Source organism: Saccopteryx leptura, chromosome 2 (assembly GCF_036850995.1).
Source record: "Saccopteryx leptura isolate mSacLep1 chromosome 2, mSacLep1_pri_phased_curated, whole genome shotgun sequence".
NCBI classification, from domain to species: Eukaryota; Metazoa; Chordata; class Mammalia; order Chiroptera; family Emballonuridae; genus Saccopteryx; species Saccopteryx leptura.
Window position 1 is genome coordinate 88,143,913 of NC_089504.1, and position 23,719 is coordinate 88,167,631.

The 23,719-nt window shown below is 39.8% G+C and overlaps 1 non-coding gene and 1 pseudogene across 1 annotated transcript; both read right to left on the reverse strand.

The window, feature by feature from the left end:
• Nucleotides 1-562: 562 nt before the first annotated feature.
• On the reverse strand, nt 563-638 carry TRNAV-GAC (transfer RNA valine (anticodon GAC)). The gene has a single exon. It is a non-coding gene; the product is annotated as a tRNA-Val (tRNA).
• A 6,814-nt stretch (nt 639-7,452) lies between these two features.
• On the reverse strand, nt 7,453-22,353 carry LOC136391427 (protein FAM220A-like; annotated as a pseudogene).
• Between the last annotated feature and the right edge of the window lie 1,366 nt (nt 22,354-23,719).

Consider the following 23,719-nt stretch of genomic DNA (forward strand, 5'->3'; position numbering starts at 1 on the left):
CTAAGTTCGTCATAATTTATTACAATAACGATATATTCTTCAATCCTCTGCAGCTTTTAGTATTTTTTCTTTGTCTCTTAACTTTGGCATTTTAATTATGATGTGTTCTTGTGTGTGCCTCTTTGGGTTCATCTTTAATGGGAGTCTCTGTGCTTCTTGAACTTGTGTCATATTTTCCTTCATCAGCTTAGGGAAGTCTTCAGTTATGATTTCTTTTTTTTTTATTTTTTTTTATTTTTTTATTTTATTTTTTTTGTATTTTTCTGAAGCTGGAAACGGGGAGAGATAGTCAGACAGACTCCCGCATGCGCCCGACCGGGATCCACCCGGCACACCCACCAGGGGCGACGCTCTGCCCACCAGGGGGCGATGCTCTGCCCCTCTGGGGTGTCGCTCTGCCGCGACCAGAGCCACTCTAGCGCCTGGGGCAGAGGCCAAGGAGCCATCCCCAGCGCCCGGGCCATCTTTGCTCCAATGGAGCCTTGGCTGTGGGAGGGGAAGAGAGAGACAGAGAGGAAGGAGGGGGTGGGGGGTGGAGAAGCAAATGGGCGCTTCTCCTATGTGCCCTGGCCGGGAATCGAACCCGGGTCCCCCGCATGTCAGGCCGACGCTCTACCGCTGAGCCAACCGGCCAGGGCCCAGTTATGATTTCTTCAAAAAAGTTTCTATCCCTGTTCATTCTCTTCTCCTTCTGGAACCCCTATGATGTGGATGTTGTTTCTCTTTATGTCGCAGAGGTCTCTTAGAGTTCCTTACCCCTCTTGAGCTTCTTTTTTTATTATTATTAATTTTTAGAGAGGAGAGCAAGTGAGAGAGAGAGAAGGGGGAGAGAGGAGCAGGAAGCATCAACTCCTATATGTGCCTTGACCAGGCAAGCCCAGGGTTTTGAACCGGCGACCTCAGAGTTTCCAGGTCGACGCTTTATCCACTGAGTCACCACAGGTCAGGCAAGCCTCTTTTTTTTTTTAATGCTCTGTTTATGTTTATCTTGTCCTCTAAATTGCTGATTTGATCTTCTGCTTCATCCAACCTGCTGTTGATTCCTTCTAGTGTAATCTTCATTTTATATATTGTATTTGACATTTGTGACAGGTTCTTTTTTACAGTTTCAATGTCCTTTTTAATGCTTACTATCTTTTTGTTTACATTTTCATTGTGATCATGCATTCTTACTTTCAGATACTTTAGCATCCTGCCTGACCAGGTGGTGGTGCAGTAGATAGAGTGTTGGCCTGGGATGCAGAGGACCTAGGTTTGAAACCCTAAGATCACCAGCTTGAGCACAATCTCACCAGCTTGAGTGCAGGGTCGCTGGCTTGAGCGTGGGATCATAGACATGACCCTAAGGTCACTGGCTTGAGCCTAAGATCACTGGCTTGAGCAAGGGGTCACTGGCTCTGCTGTAGCCCCCCCACCCTGGTCAAGGCACATATGAGAAAGCAATCAATGAACAACTAAGGAACTGCAACCAAGAATCGATGTTTCTCATCTCTCTCCCTTCCCTTATTGTCTGTCTCTGTCTGTCCCTTTCTCTGTCTCTCTCTCTCTCTTTCTCTCACTAAAAAAAAAAAAAAAAAAAATTTAGCACTATATGATAATAATCATTACAGTAAATTCTGCATCTGGTAGTTTGGTTGCTTCCATTTTATTTAATTTTTTTCCCAGGGATTTCTCTTGTTGACTTAACTGGAGCATATTGCTTTGTCTGCCTATTTTGTCTATGTATAGGTACCTGTTGGGCAGATAAAATATATTATGCTCACTTTGTTAAAGATGGTGCCTCCCATGTGGAGGCAGTCGCCCAGGTGATATTAATGTGTGTTTCTGGGCAGGCAGGATCTTTGTAGCTGGGGGCTTGGTTTTGGGATTAAGCCTTGCCCACCCTTTTTGATGTGGGGCGGTACAATCCAATCATGCCTCAGAGAAGTGACTTTGTATTAGAGGCTTCCCTATTTTGTATATTGGATTAGAGGTTGTGAAGCTACAATATAAAATGGGGGCAGAACGAGAGTTTGCCGCTCTTGGTTCCTGGGATGATTAGCATGAGAGAGCAGAGGGAGCAGAGCAGAGAGCAGAAAGAGGCCATGTGGCCAGGAGAAGCAGCCAAGATGGCGGAGTGCTGAGTGAGATGCCAGTCTGTGTAGTGTTTGTATCTGGGATAAGGAAGGAGATGGGGAACTGAGGAGAATAAGGTTGGTGAGCTAGAAACCTTTGATTCTAAGAAACTCGGATAAGTCAGTGGCTTTGTGAGCACTGAATGTGAGTGGGTTTTAGAGCCCAGTGTATGTTTTTACTTGCCCGCCGGGTGCAAGCTAGAATTAAAGACTATGGCCCACCAGTTTGTGGCTCCGTTGTTTCTTTACCGACTGTCCGAATCCAATGCGAACCTGCAAGGGCTGGGCTGTTCTGATGGTGGCCCTGGCCGTGGCTTCTGGCTTTACAGTACCTTTGCTCTGACTCCAAAATTTATTGTGATGTCTTTATGAGGAAGGTGGACTCAGTGGTACTAAATTTCAGGCCACCTGAGCTTCTTGCTCTAGAAATGTTTCTTGAGGGTTATTCGTATTTTCCTGTTGTATGTGAGTATTGGATGCTGTTGGCCCTTTTGTGGGTGGTGTTATCCCTTCAGGCTTCCTGTCTGCCCCACTTTATAGTGTAGAAATCAAAACCTTTAATCCAATATACAAACAAGGAAGTCTCTGATACAAAGTCACTTATCTGAGGCATAATGGGATTCCTCATGAGAGTGCACCACCCCCATCATGCAACAGTCAAGGGTGTGGGGAAAAGCTTAGTCTTAAAACTAAGCCTTAGGCTATAACAACCCAGCCTGCTTACAGCCTGTCCCCCACACCCAATGCAAACTATAAGCGAGCAAACATATCTATCATATTTACAAACTTATTTGACCAACAGATATGCTGCTAGAAAGGCTAGTTGGCCCAGCTCTGATGAATTGAATAGTTTGTAGCTGGGCATTGGATGTGTTGGTTCTGGGTCTCTTAGGAGGGAAGAGAGAGAGAAAGAGTGTCCCCTTGCAACCTTTCTGGGACTATAAGCAAACCAGAGTTTGAGGCTGCCTCTGCTTAGCTTAATTGCACATGGAAGGACCAAGCTGCACACCTAGGCTGGTTTTTACTAGCATTGCACCTGGGGGCAAGTCATCAAAAAGGCCCAAGGTTCTCTGAGCAGTTCCTTCTGCTACCTCTGTTTGCTGGCTGCTTGTTGGTTTTAGCCCCTGAAAAAACTTCTGATAGAGTCTAGAGCCTGGGGAAATTCAAAGATTAGGAAGGGTGGTGGGTGTGGCTCCCACCCAAGGGCCCCAGGTATCAGTCTGTCCTGAATTTTTTTCACAGACCTCAGTATGATGTGGTCACTTGGAGTCCAGTGGATGTGGCCTCTGAAACCCAGAGATTCAATCTGCTCACAGTATGGACAGTTCCTACTGAATCTCCCATGGGGTGGAAGCACCAGTCATATTCTCAGAAAAGTTGCGGTTGCGGGGGAGCTCCAGCCTCAGTGCCAGATAATTGAGTCACTGTCACCCCCTACTTCCTGACCAAGGCTGCTTACTTCTCAGCAGGGCCCAATCTCTGGGGCAAAAGATTCCTGAGGGTAGAGCAGTTGCTTTTCCCCAGGTTGATGCTACAGGGAGGGAACTGTTCCACCCAAGAGAGATGGTGACTACGGTATTGGAGAATGATTTGACACAAGGATTCTAATGGCTGTCCACCACCATGTCTCTCCCTGAGCCACCAATTTCACACTCTCCTCATGCAACTCTAGTCTTCTTAACCTTCCCTATGCTGGAGTCCAGGGTAAGTGGCTGTAAATGAGATTTTCTATGTTGACTTTTTAAGAGGGTGCTTGCTTCTCTAAGATCTCTCATCTCTTTCTTGAAGACAGAAACCTGGCCTCTTTCACTGCCAAATGCTATGTGGGCACCTCTTTTAGTCTCTGGTGCTCTAGGCTGGGCCCTGACCTGGGCTTAGGACCCTCACCTCTCAGGGAAAATCTCTCTCTACAACTGAGAATCCCTTCAAACCGTCTGTTGCAGTTCACTCCTATGAGCGGGGGCAGCCCTTTTTACATCTCTAACCTTCATACCAGTCTCAGTGTGGCTTCTTCTGTGACTCCTTGGTTTTAGACTCCTCTTTATTTAGTCCTAAGTTGTTTTTTCAGGATGATTGTTTTGTGTTTTTTTTTTAACAGAGACAGAGCGAGAGTGAGAGAGAGGGATAGATAGGAACAGATAGACAGGAACAGAGAGAGATGAGAAGCATCAATTTTTGTTGCGGCACTTTAGTTGTTCATTGACTGCTTTCTCATATGTGCCTTGACCAGGGGACTACAGCAGACTGAATAACCCCTTGCTCAAGCCAGCGACCTTGGGTCCAAGCTGGTGAGCTTTGCTCAAACCAGATGAGCCCGCGCTCAAGCTGGCGACCTCAGGGTCTCAAACCTGGGTCCTCTGCATCCCAGTCCGACGTTCTATCCACTGCACCACCACCTGGTCAGGTGGGATGATTGTTCTTAAATTTAGTTATAACTCATTTGATCCTGGGATGAGGCAATTGGAATGTCCTCTTACTTTGTCGCCATCTTGGAATCCTCTTTTATATTTATTTTTTAAAGATTTTAGTTATTGATTTTACAGAGAGAGGAGAAAGTGTGAGGTGGGGAAGCAAAAAGTATCAACTCATAGTTGCTTCACTTTAGTTGTTCATTAGTCATATGTGCCTTGACTGGACAAACCTAGGGTTTTCAACCGGCAACCTCAGCATTCCAGGTTGATACTCTGTCCAGTGTGCCACCACAGGCCAGGCCCAAGCCTTTTATTTTTTTTCTTTACTTTTCGTTTTTCTTTTTTTAAGTAAGAGGAGGGGAGATAGAGAGATAGACTACCACATGCAACCTGATAGGGATTCACCCAGAAGCCCCCATCAGGGGACAATGCTTTGCCCATCTGTGGCCATGCTCGCAACTGAGCTATTTTTAGTGCCTGAGGTGGAGGTTCCACAGAGCCATCCTCAGCACCCGAGGCCAATGCACTTCAACCAATGGAGCCATGGCTGTGGGAAGGGAAGAAAGAGAGAGAAAGAAAGAAAGAAGGGGGGGGGTGAAGGGGAAAGAGAAACAGGTAATCTCTTCTGTGTGCTGGGAATCAAACATGGGGCATCTACACATAGGGCTGATGCTCTACCACTAAGCCAACCAGCCAGGGCATATATTTTTCTTCAGATATTTATTTTAAAATATATATATAATTTATACATATTGTTTTAAATAATGCATAAATGTAATTCTATACATGCTTTAATAATCAAGTTTTTTAAAAAAAATCTCACCTTCTCTTTTCTCTACCTCAACCTTCTTATACCCCATTCCTATGATAATCCAGGTTAACAGCCTAATATGTATTCATCTTTTTTTTCTCTTGATTTATATAATTCTGTGCAGACGTATTCACAACATACTTATATACATGCAAATGCAGAAGTTTTATGATTAAATTAAGAAATGGGACTATATTCTCAAGCTTTGGGAATATGTTGGTTGTCTCATATAACAATACCCAGAGGAAGTATCTCCAATTCATCTGGATACTAACATGAGTTTTTATTTTAATGGATTTTTTTATTTGAGAACATGAGAAAGAGATAGGAAAGAAGAAAGATGAGAAGCATCAATTTATAGTTGCATCACTTTAGTTGTTCATTTATTGTGTCTCACACATGAGTTCATATTTTAATGGCAGCACAATATTCCATAATTTACCTTAGCATTGTCTACTCAGCAGTCCCCAACTGTTGAGCATTTATTTTGTTTTCATATTTTGGTACCGTAAATAATGCCACAATAAACATCTTTATATAAAGTGAGCAAAAGTAGGTTTATAGTTGTTCATATGGAAAATAATATAATAATTAATAAATAATAATATAAGAATAAACTCTGTGTTTCACATATTTACAACTGTAAACCTATTTTTGGCTTACCCTGGATGTGTTTACTGATATGTTTATTTCTTTGGAATAGTTTCCCAAAGTAAGATTGCTAATTTGGTAGAGAATATGTGCATTTTAATTTTAGAAGAGCTTGATAAATATTTTCTTTTTAAAAAAATATTTACTCTGCTAAAGAACAGATTTTATTTTTCATTTTCCCTTAAACACTAAAATAGCACATGACATAGTAATCTAGTACACAAAATAAACTAATATATGCAATTCATAATCCCCAAAATGGTTGTCTTACTTTGGGACTGCTAAAGAATATACACTCTTAAGCGATCTTTATCAAAATTATCAACAAACAACAAAATTTACCTCAGAAAAACTGTAGTGTAAGAGATAACCTCAACTCCTAGAAGCTGGAAGCTTTCTCTGGGGGAAATACTTGAGGTGCCTCTCTATGACTGAGTCTCATGCTCACATCTGTTTCAGGTAATGCTGCTAGGATTCCTAACTGGAGAAAGATTTATTCCAAAGGTAAGTGTAATATTGCAACTTTCACTATAGGGCCTCCCTTAAAATTGCATTTCAAGTGAAAGGAAAGGGAGGTGAGAGGAAAATCCAATTTTGCTAGAGACCAAATTTATTCTATAAAATATGGAAATGGTAACAGCTCCTCATCAACTCAGAAAGGATTAGAGTAAGTACAGAGGGATTGACATTTACAAATACCCACTTCTATTAGATCAGTGGTCCCCAACCCCTGGGCTGTAGACCAGTACCGGTCCGTGGGCCATTTGGTACCGGTCCGCAGAGAAAGAATAAATAACTTACATTATTTTCATTTTATTTATATTTAAGTCTGAATGATGTTTTATTTTTAAAAAATGACCAGATTCCCTCTGTTACATCCATCTAAGACTCACTCTTGACGCTTGTCTCGGTCACGTGATACATTTATCCATCCCACCCTAAAGGCTGGTCCGTGAAAATATTTTCTGACATTAAACCAGTCCGTGGCCCAAAAAAGGTTGGGGACCACTGCATTAGATGATCAGACAACCTGGACGGACAATGTCCGGACAGTCACCCTTCAGAATGGGTAATGAAGGTATGAAAAGAACTTTATGTTAAATCTTTATGATCTAATTTGACATTAATATAGGACATATTCATGTTCTCCAGGAAATGTCCTCCCAATTCTGAATGTCTTTCAAGCACAATTTAAAACATGCTCAAAAGTTTCTTTCCTTATCAATCAGTTTTCCATGAGTTTAAATTCTACTTACTTGAAGTCTGGGCAAACTAGAGCAGGAATTTCATTACTGCACTGTTTAGAACACTTAATGAAAATAACCCCTTCTAAGTCAACTTTTAAACTTAAGCTCACCATTTTTATTGTTCGGCTTGTACCTCCACTATGGCATACTGGCTTTGCAATTTCAAAAGCTTCCATTGCCAGAAACGGCAGTTATCTGCAGATCATTTTAGGTACTTTTTACACTTGGGAGCATTTTCCTGTATTCTGCTGTTTACTCTGAAAACAACCGCCAGGGGAAACACATTCTGTCTCATTATTCAGGAATACTTCGGGATGTGCCTGCAGCGGTGTAGACAGGAGAGAGGATTCCATCTGTGAGCCTCTCCCCTCAAAACAAGTACTTGGTTGATCTTCAGATAGTCCCATTTCTGACCATTCTGATGGCATGGCAGTCCTGACCCCCAAGGCTCTCTTCCGTGGCATTGGCACCGTCCTCTGCGACTGTTCCTGGCCCAGGGCACTCCTCCCAGGGACCAGGGCACTCCTTGGTCCCTGACCAAGGCCTGCTCGACACCAGCAGGATACCCCTGCAAAAAAACACTCTTCTGCGTGAGCAAAAACCAGATCCAGTCTTGCTCTGAGCCACTGTGGAAGCGGGATTTCTTCTTACTGATTCTTCCAAATACAGAAAGACTTTGGGTCACTGTGAAGAAAGAGGTTGGCCTCACTTAGATCACTTTTCATTTTCAATGACAACGTCTCATTTTGTGAATTTTCATGTACATCAACCGCAGGCTTATTTACTAAGGAAAGTGCACCTGATGGGCGAGGGCTTTCCTGTGTTCGAAGGCTACAGGGTAGCTTGTCCGTGTCCTCTCCCTGGACTTCTGAGAGGCAAGTGCCAAGAGTCCCTCTGAGTCCCTCATCCTGTGGTCTCTGATACGGTGAACCCCGAGGAAATACTTGTGTCACTCGGGGGCCGGGGTACAGTCATCAGTGGATCTCAATAGGAACCTGCAGGCGGACGTTGAGCATCATGCAAGCCACGGGGTTAAGGTAGGGGAAGTTGATATATAGCTATCAGAACAGGTTGAAGGCGCTTTGCGTGCGGGTCAGCGCCTTGCAGAAGAGCCCATAGGAGCCAGAGGCGGCGGAGCGCTAGAGCAGAACAGCCAGAGGGGACGGGACCGCTCCACAGACCGGCGCCTGACCTGTCGGCCCGCCGCCCGTCCGCGCGCCACCGCCGGTCTCGAACCCCTGTCCCCCGGTGCCCCGGCTACTGGGCCGCTCCGCGCTGACAGCGCTAGGGACGCTGGCGGGCCGCCTTAAATCTTTTATACCAGCTGCGACTGTGGTAAAAAAAAAAAAAAAAAAAAAAATCTGTCAATTTCATAGAAAGTGTCACTCATACATTACAGTTATGTAGCAATAACTGTAACCTCTTAAAAACAAACAAGAAACTTCTGATAAGTCAGTTTCAAACAAAGACTCGTTCCATGGAGATAAGGCCTCTGCAAATTATTCTAATTGGGAAGTGGAGTTGGATACTGGGTGAGGACTAAAAGAAAACTCTTCAAAATGATAAAAAAAACTTTTAAACTATAATACCTCTTTCCTACAGATCAACAGAAAAAGAGCCTGATTAATTCATGGCCAAGTGAGCTAATTAATATAAAAGGACATGCATCAAGATAAAATTTGAAATAAAGTAGACATAAAATTTAAAATTTTTTCAATATGTCAAACTCTCCTACAAATACATTTAATTAAACATGAAAATATATTTTTTTGAAAATAAATTTAAGTATTTTTATTAGCTTGCTTTCTCAACACGTTAAGAAACTGGGGTAATAAGAATAGTATCTTGATTTCTTTTTATTTTTGTTATTAAAGACTTTATTTTATTTTATTTTATTTTTTTGTTTTTTTGTTTTGTTTTGTTTTTTTCCTGAAGCTGGAAACGGGGAGAGACAGTCAGACTCCCACATGCGCCCGACCGGGATCCACCCGGCACGCCCACCAGGGGCGATGCTCTGCCCACCAGGGGGCGATGCTCTGCCCCTCCGGAGCATCGCTCTGCCGCGACCAGAGCCACTCTAGCGTCTGGGGCAAAGGCCAAGGAGCCATCCCCAGCGCCCGGGCCGTTTTGCTCCAATGGAGCCTTGGCTGCGGGAGGGGAAGAGAGAGACAGAGAGGAAGGAGGGGGGTGGAGAAGCAAATGGGTGCTTCTCCTATGTGCCCTGGCTGGGAATCAAACCCGGGTCCCCCGCACTCCAGGCCAACGCTCTACTGCTGAGCCAACCGGCCAGGGCCCTTTATTTTATTTTTAGAGAGGGGAGAGAGAGAGAAGGGGGGGAACAGGAAGCATCAACTCTCATATGTGCCTTGACCAGGCAAGCCCAGGGTTTCAAACCGGCGACCTCAGCGTTCCAGGTTGATGCTTTATCCTATTGCACCACCACAGGTCAGGCTTGATTTCTTTTTTTTTACAGAGACAGAAAGGGAGAGGGATAGACAGGGAAGGAGAGAGATAAGAAGCATCAATCATCAGTTTTTCGTTGCGCATTGTGACACCTTAGTTGTTCATTGATTGCTTTCTCATATGTGCCTTGACCGCGGGCCTTCAGCGACCAAGTAACCCCTTGCTCGAGCCAGTGACTTTGGGTTCAAGTTGGTGAGCTTTTTTGCTCAAACCAGATGAGCCCGTGCTCAAGATGGAGACCTCGGGGTCTCAAACCTGGGTCCTCCGCATCCCAGTCCGACGTTCTATCCACTGTGCCACCGCCTGGTCAGGTGGTCAGGTTTGATTTCTTATCAATTTTATTTTCTTCTTGCATCACAATTACTCTTCTTAAGATGAGAGCATTCTGGAAATATTTTTATATATTTTACTAAAAAATGTGTCATCTTTTCAAAGCACAGGACAGTCAACTTCATTGTTTTTATCTTTTTAAATTATTATTTTTTTTACTTTTTTGTTGAATTTATTGTTGTGACATTGGTTGATAAAATTATATGTTTCAGGTATACAATTCTATAATACATCACCTGATTAATTTTTGTAATTTGTATTTTGTAATATTGTATTGTGTGTGTTCACCACTCCAAGTCAAGTCTCCTGCCATCACCATTTATCTTTGCTATAACCTCCTCTACCTTCCTCCCTTTCCCTCTGATAGTCGCTACACTTTTATTTGTGTCAATGAATTTTGTTTTGTTTTGCTTTATTTTTTGCTTAATCCCTTCACCTTTTTCACCCAGCCCCACAACCTCCCTACCCTCTAACAACTGTCAGTCTGTTCCCTATTTATGAATCTGTTGCCATTTTGTTTGTTAGTTTATTTATTCATCAAATTTCACAGATGATTGAAATAATATGGTAGTTGTCTTTCTCTGATTGGCTAATTTGGCTTAGCATAATGCTTTCCAGGTCCATCCATGCTGTCATAAAAGGGTAAGAATTTCTTTTTATTTATGACCAAGTAATATTCAATTGTGTAAATGTACCACAATTTTTTTATCTACTCATTTATTGATGGGCACTTGAACTGCTTCCAGATCTTGCCTATTGTCAATAACACTGCAATAAACATAGGGATGCATATATTCTTTCTAATCAGTGTTTCAAGTTTCTTTGGATATATTTCCAGAAGTAGAATTGCTGTGTCACAGGGCAGTTTTATTTTTAATTTTTGAGGAAACTCCATACTGTTTTCCACAGTGGCTGCACAAGTCTGCATTCCCACCAGCAGTGCAGGAGGGTTCCCTTTCTCCACACTCTTGCCAGCCCTTGTTGTGTGTTGATTTGTTAGTGAGAGCTATTCTGACAGTTGTGAAGTCATATCTCATTATGGTTTTAATGTGCATTTCTCTGCTGATTACTGACACTGATCCTATTTTCATATGTCCATTGGCCATCTGTATGTCCTCTTTGGAGAAGTGTCTGTTCAGATCCTTGGCCAATTTTTTAATTGGGTTGTCTTTTTAGTGTTGAGTTTATAAATTCTTTATAAATTTTGGAAATTAACCCCTTATCAGAACGATTTTTGGCTAATATAATCTCCCATTTAGTAGGGTTTTTTTTTTTTTCATTTTGTTGATGGTTTCCTTTGTTGTGCAAAACATTTTTAGTTTGATGTAGTCCTATTTCTTTATTTTTTCTTTTGTTTCCCTTGCCCAAGGAGATATATCAGGAAAAATATTGCTACAAGAAATATTCAAGACTTTATTATCTATGTTTTTTTCTAGAATTTTTGTGATTTCAAGGTTTATTAGTCATTATTCCATTTTGAGTTTATTCTTGTATATGGTGTAAGAAGGGATCTAGTTTCATGTTGGGTTTTTTGCATTTATCTGTCCAATTTTCTCAACACCATTTATTGAATAGACTATCTTTAGCCCATTTTATGTTTTTGCCTTTTTTGTCAAAAATTAATCAACTATAATAACGTGGGTTTATTTCTAAACTCTCTATTCTGTTTCATTGATCTATAATATCTGTTTTTATGCCAGTACCATGCTGTTTTAATTACAATGGTCTTGTAATATAGTTCGATACCAGGTAGTTTGATTCCTCCAAGATTGTTCTTCTTCAATTACTATGTCTACTCAGGGTCTTTTATGGTTCCATGTACATTTTTTGAATATTTTTTATAGCTCTGTGAAATACACTATTGATATATATTTTGATAGGAATTGAATTAAATCTATAGACTGCTTCAAGTAATGTGGACATTTTAATGAGGTTAATTTTTTTTGTCCATGAACACAGTATATGCTTCCACTTATTTGTATCTTCCTCAGTTTCTTTCTTCAGTATCTTATAATTTTTTTGAGTACAGGTCCTTTACATCTTTGGCTAAATTTATTCATAGATTTATTTTTTGAAGGAATATGAATGGGATTTTTCCTTTTCTTATATTCATTATTGGTGTGTAAAAATGCAACTGATTTCTGGATATTTATTTTGTATCCTGCTACTACTTTTCTGAATTTATTTATCAGTTGTAGTTTTTTTGGTGGAATTTTTAGGGTTCTCTGTATACAGTATCATGTCATCTGCAATTTGGATGTCTCTTATTTCTTTTTATTCTTTTTTTTTTCTGATTGGATTTCCAGTACTGTGTTGAATAAGAGTAGTGATAGCAGACATCCTTTTGTTGTTTCTGATAATAAGAGAAATCCTTGTACTATTGCCCATTGACTATGATGTTGATGATGTTGGCTGTGGGTTTGTCATGTATGGCCTTTATTATGTTGAGGTATGATCCCTGTATTCCCATTTTGCTGAGGGTTTTGGTCATAAATCGATGCTGGATTTTATCAATGCTTTTTTTGTATCTATTGATATAATCCTGTGGTTTTATATTTTATATTTATTTATTTATTTATTTATTTATTTATTTATTTATTTATTTATTTATTTTGTATTTTTCTGAAGCTGGAAATGGGGAGAGACAGTCAGACAGACTCCCGCATGCGCCAGACCGGGATCCACCCGGCACGCCCACCAGGGGGCGACGCTCTGCCCACCTGGGGTGTCGCTATGTTGCAACCAGAGCCACTCTAGCGCCTGAAGCAGAGGCCACAGAGCCATCCCCAGCGCCCGGGCCATCTTTGCTCCAATGGAGCCTTGGCTGCGGGAGGGGAAGAGAGAGACAGAGAGGAAGGAGAGGGGGAGGGGTGGAGAAGCAAATGGGCGCTTCTCCTGTATGCCCTGGCCGGAATCGAACCCGGGACTTCTGCACACCAGGCCGACGCTCTACCACTGAGCCAACCGGCCAGGGCTATATTTTATTTTTTAAAAGAGATTTTATTTATTGATTTTAGAGAGAGGTGTGGGAGAGGAGTGGGAAGCTTTAACCTGCATGACCCACTTCTCGCACGTGCCCTGACCCAGTAAGCCCAGGGTCTAAACAGGCGACCTCAGCACTCCGGGTCCATGCTCCATCCACTGCACCTCCACAGTTCAGGCATATGCTTCATTCTATTTATTTGGTGTCACATTTATTGATTTGTGGACATTGTACCTACCTTGCATCCTGAAATAAATCCCACTTGACTACAGTGTATGATCTTTTTAACATTCTTCTGATCCAGTTTGCTAATATTATATTTTGTTGAGGATTTTAACATCTGTGTTCATCAGGGATATTAGCTTATAGTTTTCTTTCTTTGTAGTGTCTTTATCTGGTTCTGTAATTTATGATAATGCTGGCCTTATAAAATGAGCTTGGGAGTCTTCTCTCCAGTTAAATCTTCTGAAATAGTTTCAGAAGAATAGATGTTAATTTTTCTATAAATGTTTTGCAGAATTCACCAGGGAAGCTATCCAGTCCAGGACTTTTGTTTGTTGGGAGTCTTTTGATTACTGCTTCACTTTCACTATTTGTAATCTGTCTATTGAGATTCTCTGATTCTTTCTAATTCAATTTTGGAAGATTATATGTTTTTAGAGATTTATCTATTTCATCCAGATTGTCCAATTTGTTGGCACATAGTTGTTCAAAATATTTTCTTACAATCCTTTATACTTCTTTGGTGTCAGTTGTTATTTCTCTTTCATTTCTGATTTTATTTATTTAGGTCCTCTCTCTATTTTCTTGAACAGTCTGGTTAAGGTTTTCTTAATTTTGTTTACCTTTTCAAAAAACCAGTTCTTGATTTCATTGACCTTTTGTATTTTTTTAGACTATATTTTGTTTATTTCTGCTCTGATCTTTGTTATTTCCTTCCTTCTACTCACTTTGTTCGTCATTCTTTTTCTAGATCCTTTAAATGTAAGGTTAGATTGTTATTTGAGTTTTTTTTCCTTTTTTATTGAGATAAGCTCTCAATTTCTTTTTTAGGACTACTTTTGCTGTGTCCATAGATTTTGGGTTGTTGTGTTCTCATTTTCATTTCTTTCAAGGTATCTTTTGACTTGTTGCTTGATCTCATTGTTAACACATTTATTGTTTAGTGACATGTTATTTAGCCTCCATATCTTTCTGTGTTTTTCAGCTTATTTTTATTTTCTGATTGACTTCTATTTCATACTGTTATGGTCAAAGAAGATGCTTGATATGATTCAATCTTCTTAAATTTATTAAAACTTGTTTTGTGTCCTAATATGTGGTATATCCTAGAAAATTTTCCATATGCATTTGAAATGAATATATATATTCTCCTGCTTTGGGGTAAATGTTCTGAAGGTATCAATTAAATCTATCTGATCTGGTGTGTCATTTAAAGTTGCCATTTCCCTGTTGATTTTCTGTCTAGAAGATCTATTTATTGATGTTAATGTGGTGTTAAAATTCCCTAATATGACAGTATTACTTTCTTTTTAAAATTTATTTATATATACAGTGATACCTCAGTTTTTGTCGATAATCTGTCCAAAAACAATTGACGAAATCCAAAACCGATGAAAACTGAGGCAATTATTTCCATATGAATCAATGTAAATTCAATTAATTTATTCTAGACCCTTCAAAATACATACCAAAACACACTTTATAGAGAATAAATGTAGTGTTTAATACTAAAAAATAAGATATTAATATAAAATGAATATAAAAGACTAATGTAAAGAATAAATAAACTTTTAACATGGCATTTACCTCTCTGAAGACTCTTGGCGTATGGAAGACGGTAAGGATAGAGATGTGCAGATACTGTATACGCAGTAATCACTTACATGTAATTGTAGTATTAGCACTCGCAATCAATTAAAAAAAGCAAAAAGACACTGGAAAGCAATGGAATTGTTTGGCTAGACACGCGAGGTGATGCTCACACAACGAGAAACAATGCCACACTGACCAGGAGAACACGTGGGTTGCTCTTTGTTTTCTCAAAATTAGCAGCGAGGTCATGTGGGTATGCCAATGGAATCCGAGGCAACTGACAAAAACCGAGACAAAATTTTTGCGGAAAAGATCAAAGAAAACCGAAATCAATGATAACCAAAGTTAACAAAAACTGAGGTATTACTGTATATAGCTTAAATTTTTATTTTTAACTTATTGTATTGACATGGTTTCAAGTGTCTCACTCAATAAATACCCTCTACACATCACATCAGGCCCCCCAGGCCCCATGCGAAGTCTTTTTTTATTCCCATTTCCCCCCTTTGCCCTCACACCCCTCCCCCTACTTCCACCCCCCTTCCCTCTGGTTATTGCGACCATGTGGTCTGCATCTATGTGTTATGTTTATATAATTTGGTTAATCCCTTCACCTTCTTTAATCCTGTCTTTTCTTCCCTGTTCCCCCTGATAGCTAGCTGTTCCTCTGTTCTTTGTGACCCTGCCTCTGTTTCTACTATGTTCCTCAGTTTATTGTATTCATCAGACTCCTCATATAAGTTAGATCATATAGTATTTGTCTTTCTCTGCTTGGCTTATTTCACTTAGTATAATAGTCTCCAGGTCTATCCATGTTGTTGTAAAAAGTAAGATTTCCTTTTTTTTTTTTTTTTTAAACAGCCATGTAGTATTCCATTGTGCAAATGTACCACTGTTTTTTTATCCACTCATCCACTGACAGACATTTGGGCTGTTTTCAGATCTTGGTGATTGCAAACAATGCAGCAATGAACATAGGGGTGCATATCTTCTTTTGAATTACTGTTTTAGGATTCTTAGGGTATATTCCTAAAAATAGGATAGTTGGGTCATAACAAAGTTCCATTTTTTTTTAACAAAGTTCCATTTTTAATTTTTTGAGGAAATACAATGCATTATTCCATAGTGGTTGCACGAGTCTGCATTCCCACCAGCAGTGCAGGAGGGTTCCCTTTTCTCTACACCCTCACCAGCACTTGTGTGTTGATTTGTTAATGAGAGCCATTCTGGTAGGTGTGAGGTGGTATCCCATTGTGGTTTTAATTTGCACTTGATGATTAGGGACACTGAACATTTTTTCATATGCCTATTGGCCATCTGTATGTCTTTTTTGGAGAAGTGTCTGTTTAGGTCCTTTGACCGTTTTTTAATTGAATTATTTACCTTCCTGGTGTTGAATTTTACAAATTCTTTATAAATTTTGGTTATTAACCCCTTATCAGAAATATTGGTGAATATGTTCTCCCATTGACTGGGTTGTTTTTTTTATTTCCATTAATGATGTCTTTTGCTGTGCAAAAGCTTTGTAGTTTGAAATAGTCCCATTTGTTTATTTTGTCCTTTATTTCATTTGCCCACGGAGATATATCGGCAAAAATATTGCATCAAGAAATATCTGAGAGTCTTCTGCCTATGTTTTCTAGGATTTTTATGGCTTCATGACTTACATTTTAGCCTTTTATCCATTTTGTGTTTATTTTTGTGAGTAGTGTAAGTCAGTGGTCTAGCTTCATTTTTTTGCAAGTACCTGTTCAGTTTTCTCAACACCATTTATTAAAAAGACTGTCTTTACTCTATTGTATACACTTACCTCATTTGTCAAATCTTAATTGACTGAAAGGCATGGGTTTATTTCTGGGTTCTCTGTCCTGTTCTATTGATCTGTATGCCTGTTCTTATGCCAGTACCAGGATGTTTTGATTAAAATGGCCTTGTAGTATAGCTCGATCTCAGGAAGTATACTTCCCACTCTGTTTTTTAATGTCAAGATTGCCAAGGTTATTTGGGTTTGTTATTGGTCCATATAAATTTTTAGAATATTTTTCTAGATCTGTGAAGTATGCCTTTGGTATTTTGATAGAAATTTCATTGAATCTATAGTTTGCTTTGGGTAGTATGGACATTTTAATGATCTTAATTCTTCCTATCTATAAAGACAGTATATGCTTCCACTTGTTTGATTTCTTATTTCAATGTCTTATGATTTTCTAAGTTTTTTTTTACCTTCTTGATGAAATTTACTCCTAGGTTCGTTCGTTCCTTCCTTCCTTCCTTCCTTCCTTCCTTCCTTCCTTCCTTCCTTCCTTCCTTCCTTCCTTCCTTCCTTCCTTCCTTCCTCCCTTCCTCCCTCCCTCCCTCCCTTCCTCCCTCTCGCTCTTCTTTCTTTCTCTCTTTCTTTCTTTCTTTCTTTCCTTTCTTCCTTCCTTCCTTCCTTCCTTCCTTCCTTCCTTCCTTCCTTCCTTCCTTCCTTCCTTCTTTCCTTCCTTTCTTATTTTGTAGCAGTAGTAAATGGGATTGTTTTACTAATTTATCTTTCTGACAATTTATTATTGCTGTATAAAAACACCATAAATTTTTGAATATTAATTTTATATATGGCCACTTTGCTGAAATCATTAATCAGGCCCAGTAGTTTTTTTTGTGGAAACTTTAGGGTTTTATGTATAGTCTTATATTATTAGCAAATAATGACTGTTTTAGTTCTTTTCCAGTTTGGATGCCTTTTATTTTTTCTTCTTGTCTGATTGCTGTGGCTAGAATTTCCAAAACTATGTTAAATAAGACTGGTGAAAGGTGGCACTCTTGCCTTGTTCCTGATCTTAAGTGAATTGCTTTTCATTTTCGCCCATTGAGTATTATGTTGGCTGTGGGTTTGTCATAGATGGCCTTTATTATGTTGAGGTATGTTCCCTGCATTCCCACTTTGCTGAGAGTTTTGATCATAAACGGGCACTGAATTTTGTCAGATGCTTTTTCTACATCTATTTATATTATAATGTGATTTTTATCTTTCATTTTGTTTATGTGATGAATCACGCTTATTAATTTGTACCAGCCTTGCCTCCCTGGAATAAATCCCACTTGATCATAGTACAGTGGTTCTCAACCTTTCTAATGCCGTGACCCCACAATATAGTTCCTCATGTTGCGGTGACCCCAAACCAAAAAATAATTTTGGTGGCTACTTCATAACTGTAATTTTGCTACAGTTATTATTCAGAATGTAAATACCTGATATGCATTATGTATTCTCATTGCTACAAATCAAACATAATTTAAACATAGTGATTAATCACAAAAACAATATTTAATTATATATTGAGAAATATTTATTACTAATGGACCTCCTTACCTAGTGTATTGGGGCTACCATTCTGTAAATAGCTGCTTAACTAATGGATCTGTTTTTTCCACATTAGTGTCAAGTTTTCTATATAGAACAGTGTGAACTACGTCATAGGATACACTGCAGTTTCTGCACAGCATGGTATCTTTCAGGGCTCTTTGACACTATAAAGCAGCAGTTTCTGCAGTGGAATCCACATCTCATTTACTTCAGTGGGAGACCCGTGGATTCCGCAGAAGAGAGATCCCCTGTATGGCAGAAATGCAGTTCCGACACATTTCTTCCTCTCCTATTCAAGTCAATGGGAGGCCGCAGCAGATTCCGCTCAAATATAGAGCATGTTGCTTAATTTTTTCCACGCTAGAACTTTCCCTAGAGCAGAAAAATTCCAAAGGTGGAATCCGCCACCCCCATTAGACTTCTATAGGAGGCAGATCTTTTACACTGCAGAATCGCACAGTAGATTCCTCAGTGTGAGGCCTCTTTCAATTTATTGGGGGTGGCGGATTCCACCTTTGGAATTTTTCTGCTCTAGGGAAAGTTCTAGCGTGGAAAAAATTAAGCAACATGCTCTATATTTGAGCGGAATCTGCTGCGGCCTCCCATTGACTTGAATAGGAGAGGAAGAAATGTGTCGGAAACTGTCATTTCTCCGCCTCTTATTGAAATCAAAAGGAGGCTGCGGGGGATTGTGTGGTAACCCAAGATTCTTGGGAGCTCTCTTCCACAAAATCCACCGCACTCCCAATGAAATCAATAGGAGACGGATTCAATGCCGGAAACCACTGATTTCAGCAGTTTCCTCATTCAGAATATGGGAAAATAGTGGGAGATATGAAAGATAATTATACATCGAGGAACAGTGTGAACTACATCTTATAGTGGTCTCTTATAGTATAAGACCGATGTAGTTCACACTGTATAAATGTATGGTGCTTTGTGTAAGTGTACGCTGCTTTGTGTACTGTGTAATGATTACACACAAAGCACCTTACACTTACACAGTATTGTGTGTATGGTGTGTGTACTGTTTTTACATTATTAACCTTTTTTACACCAGCAGGCTGTCTCGCAGGCTCTCTTGGCTCTCCGCCTCTTGCCTCTCTGCCTCCTAGGCTTCGGTCCTCCAGCGCTTGCTGCACCCGCCCACTGATGACGTCAGCAAGCGCTGGACACATGTAATGCGCTGCTATGGACTGTGGAGCATTCCCCCTGCTTCCCCCACCCCTTAGGCCCCAGACGGATGATGCAATCACGTCTGCGCATGACCGCAAGCATTCAGTTTGGAACGCACGTCCATAATGGCATGCGTTCAAGCTGAATAGCGCTGCTGCAGACGGTAGCACGGCTTCTCAGCGGCTAAAGCCATCGGAAATATGTATTTTCCGATGGCTTTAGGCGACCCCTGTGTTTTGGTCGTTTGACCCCCGCCGGGGTTGCGACATAGTATATAATCTTTTTAATGTATTGCTGAATATGGTTTGCTAATATTTTATTAAGAACTAGCTGTACCCAGCCACACGTTGCTGTGGCTCAGTCTGGTTAAATGGAAAAGAAAGAAAAGAGAAAGTGCACGTTTCTAATATGTTTAATTTCGCAATGCTTGTGGGTATACAATATTTTTTGTTGTTCCATTGTCTGTGCAGATACAGAGATTGTCTGCTTTGCCGATTCTAGAACACACAACATATAATTGCCCATGTGAGAAGCAATTTGTGTCTAGATCTAAATCACACAATTCTAAAGATTGATCCTGAGCTTTGTTGATGGTGATTGCAAACGCCAATCGAATTGGGAACTGCAATCTCTTAAATTGAAATGGCATATCTGTTGGAATCATAGCCATGCAAGGAATGAGGACATCTTCACCTTTGAAAAGTCCTGTCGAGATTGTTGCTTCTAGGCTCTAGCTGGTTGGCTCAATGGTAGAGCGTCAGCCTGGTGTGCAGGAGTCCCGGGTTTGAAACCCAGCCAGGGCACACAAGAGAAGTGCCCATCTGCTTCTCCACCCCTCCCCCTCTCCTTCCTCTCTGTCTGTCTCTTCCCCTCCCACAGCCAAGGCTCCATTGGAGCAAGGTTGGTCCAGGCACTGAGGATGGCTCTATGGCCTCTGCCTCAGGCACTAGAATGCCTCTGGTTGCAACAGAGCAGTGCCCTGGATGGGCAGGGCATCGCCCCCTGGTGGGCATGGATCCCAGTTGGGTGCATGTGGGAGTCTGTCTGACTGCCTCCCTGTTTCCAACTTCAGAAAAATACAAAAAAAAAAATTAAAAAAAAAGATTGTTGCTTCTACAATGTTGCTCATTAATTTTTTTAATGAAAGTCGCATGCTGTTGCAAAGCTTTGGCTGGTTGATATTTTGCAACATGATAATTGGCATGCCGATTTTCAATTGCAGTACTTGTGGTGGCATCCCTGGCAGGTTGAGTGAATTCAAAATTCTGTTGGATAATTAACCGCTTCATCTGCTTCCACAACAGTGTCGACGGGCAGTATGTGACTGCCTCGCTTTGAATGTTAGACTGAATGATATTGTTAAGTTCATAGATGTCTTTGTTCTTGGCCACAAAAATAGCTCGTTCACTCAGCCAATCGTGATTCTTATAATTGGTTTGAATATTGGGAAATACTTTTTCAACCAATTCTTCTTTTGATGTCACTAAATTGCAGAAGTTATGAGGCAATGAAATTCGTCCTGAGGTCAGATCAACCAGCACCTTTCCGTTCCCAATTTCTAATAATTGATGTGAGAATATCTCAGTTGATCGATAATTTTGCAGCTGGACATGCATATTTGTAGTTAATTTTAACGTCTTTATGTGTCACCACAAATAGAGTATTTCAGGCAAGCATTTATTTCATCCGCTGGTGTCGATCGAGGAATTACAGGTAATGTTTGCCTGAAATCTCCTGCAAGGAATATTAATGCATTCCCAAATGGTCTGATGTTTCCACGCAAATCTTGCAATGATTGACCAAGAGCCTCGAGCGAAATTTTGTGCACTATTGTGCATTCATCCTAAACAATAAGTTTACATTTCTGTAATACTTTTCCTATGCTGGATGCTTTGGAAATGTTGCACGTGGAAGTTTCAATGAAGTGCATGTTCAATGGCAATTTTCAAAGAGGAATGAATAGTTCTTCCACCTGGTAGCAATGTTGCAGCTATTCTGGATGATGCAAAAGCTAAGGCAATGTTGCCTGACCGGGCAGTGGTGCAGTGGATAGAGCGTCAGACTAGGATGCAGAGGACCCAGGTTCAAGACCCCAAGTTGCCAGCTTGAGTGCAGGCTTATCTGGTTTGAGAAAAAGCTCACCAGCTTGGTCCCAAGGTCGCTGGCTCGAGCAAGGGTTACTCAGTCTGCTGAAATTCCACCCGTGGTCAAGGCACATATGAGAAAGCAATCAATGAACAACTAAGGTCTCGCAACAAAAAACTGATGATTGATGCTTCTCATCTCTCTCTGTTCCTGTCTGTCTGTCCCTGTCTATCCCTCTCTCTGACTCTATGTCCCTATCAAAATATAAAAAGAGGCCTGACCTGTAGTGGCGTAGTGGATAAAGCGTCGACCTGGAAATGCTGAGGTCGCCGGTTTGAAACCCTGGGCTTGCCTGGTCAAGGCACATATGGGAGTTAATGCTTCCAGCTCCTTCCCCCCTTCTCTCTCTCTGTCTCTCCTCTCTGTCTCTCCCTCTCCTCTCTAAAATGAATAAAATAAATAAATAAATAAATAAATAAATAAATAAATAAATAGAAAATTAAAAAAAAGCTAAGGCAATGTCATTTTGGGATCGAATTCCTGCCAGAATCAATCTAATTAGGGACGTTTTACCAGTTCCTTTTGGTGCATCTAAGAAAAAGATTTCTCCAACCCCATTATTGGCTGTTTGCATTATTTGATAGTAAATGCCTTTTTGCTCAAGCATTAGCTTAGGAATATTTGCACATACCACAAAAGATCACCTGTGTTGTAATTTTGTTCACGATACAATTCTACATTGAATGAAGCAGCAGCAGATCGATTCAGTGATGGCATTCCCAATTGACCGAGAACTTTGTTTGTGATTTCTAAGCACAAATCTTCAGTCATTATTGATTCTTCATTGTAGATTTCTGATGTGAAATCTATGTTCATATTTGAATTTTCTTTGCGTATTTGATGGAAAATATCTTTAGCCATGTGCAATATATATTTCTCCCATAACATTGAAATAGAATCATAAAATATTTAGTATAGTATGTGTTGCTTTTATGTCCAACAGATGGTGTTTTTTTAAAAAAAGCATGTTTTTACCTGTCACAGGTGTGACATCTATATAATAGTAGGTATATAAAAACATAAAAACACACACATATTTGACTGCAATGTTGTATCAAAGTTTCAAAGCAATCGGTGAAGAACTTTCAGAGATTTAAGATTTTGAACAAACAAACATTTACATTTTTATTTATATAAATTTTAGCATTTATGTTCATCAAGGGTATTGGCCTATAGTTTTTTTTTTCTTTATAGTCTTTACCTGGTTTTGGAATGTGGATAATGCTTGCCTGGTAAAATGAGCTTGGAAATCTTCTCCTCTCATGATTTTTTTGGAATATCTTGAAAAGGATAGGTGTTAGTTCTTTGGCTGTTTGGTAAAATTTGCCTGTGAAGCTATCTGGTCCAAAGCTTTTGTTTGCTGGGAGTGTTTTGATAACTGTTTCAGTTTCATTTGTTGTAGTCAGTCTTCTCAGGTTTTCTGATTTTTCCAGATTCAGGTTTGGAAGATTTTATGTTTTTAGGATTTTATCCATTTCACTAGGTTGTCCAATTTTTTGGCATTTAATTCTTCATAGTATTTTCTTACAATCCTCTGTATTTCTGTGATGTCAGTTATTACTTCTTATTCATTCCTACTTTTGTTTATTTGGGTCTTCTCTCTTTTTTTCTAGATGAGTCTGGTTAAAGGTTTGTCAATCTTATTTACCTTTTCAAAGAACCAGCTTTTTGCTTCATTGATCTTTTGTATTGTTTTTTAGTCTCTATGTCATTTACTTTCGCTCTGATCTTTATTATATCCTTCCTTCTATTTCCTTTGGGTTTTGTGTGTTATTTTTCTAGTTCTTTTAGGTGCAAGATTAGATAGTTTATTTAATTTTTTTTTTCTTTTTGAGGTATGCCTATAATGCTATGAACGTCCCTCTCAGGATTGCTTTCACTGTGTACCATAAATTTTGAGTTGTTGTATGTTCATTTATTTCAAAGAAATCTTTGATTTCTTTCTTGATCTCATTATTTACTCATTCATTGTTTAATAACATGCTATTTAGCCTCCTAGTGTTTGAATGTTTTCCACACTTTTTCTATTGTAGTTGATTTTTAGTTTCATGCCAATGTGGTCAGAGAAGATGCTTGATATGATTTCAATCTTCTTAAATTTATTGAGACTTGTTTTGTATTTTAACATGTGGTCTATCCTAGAAAATGTACCATGTGTACTTGAAAGAAATGTTCATTCTGGTGCTTTGTGGTGAAATGTTCTGATGATATCAATTAAATCCAGTTG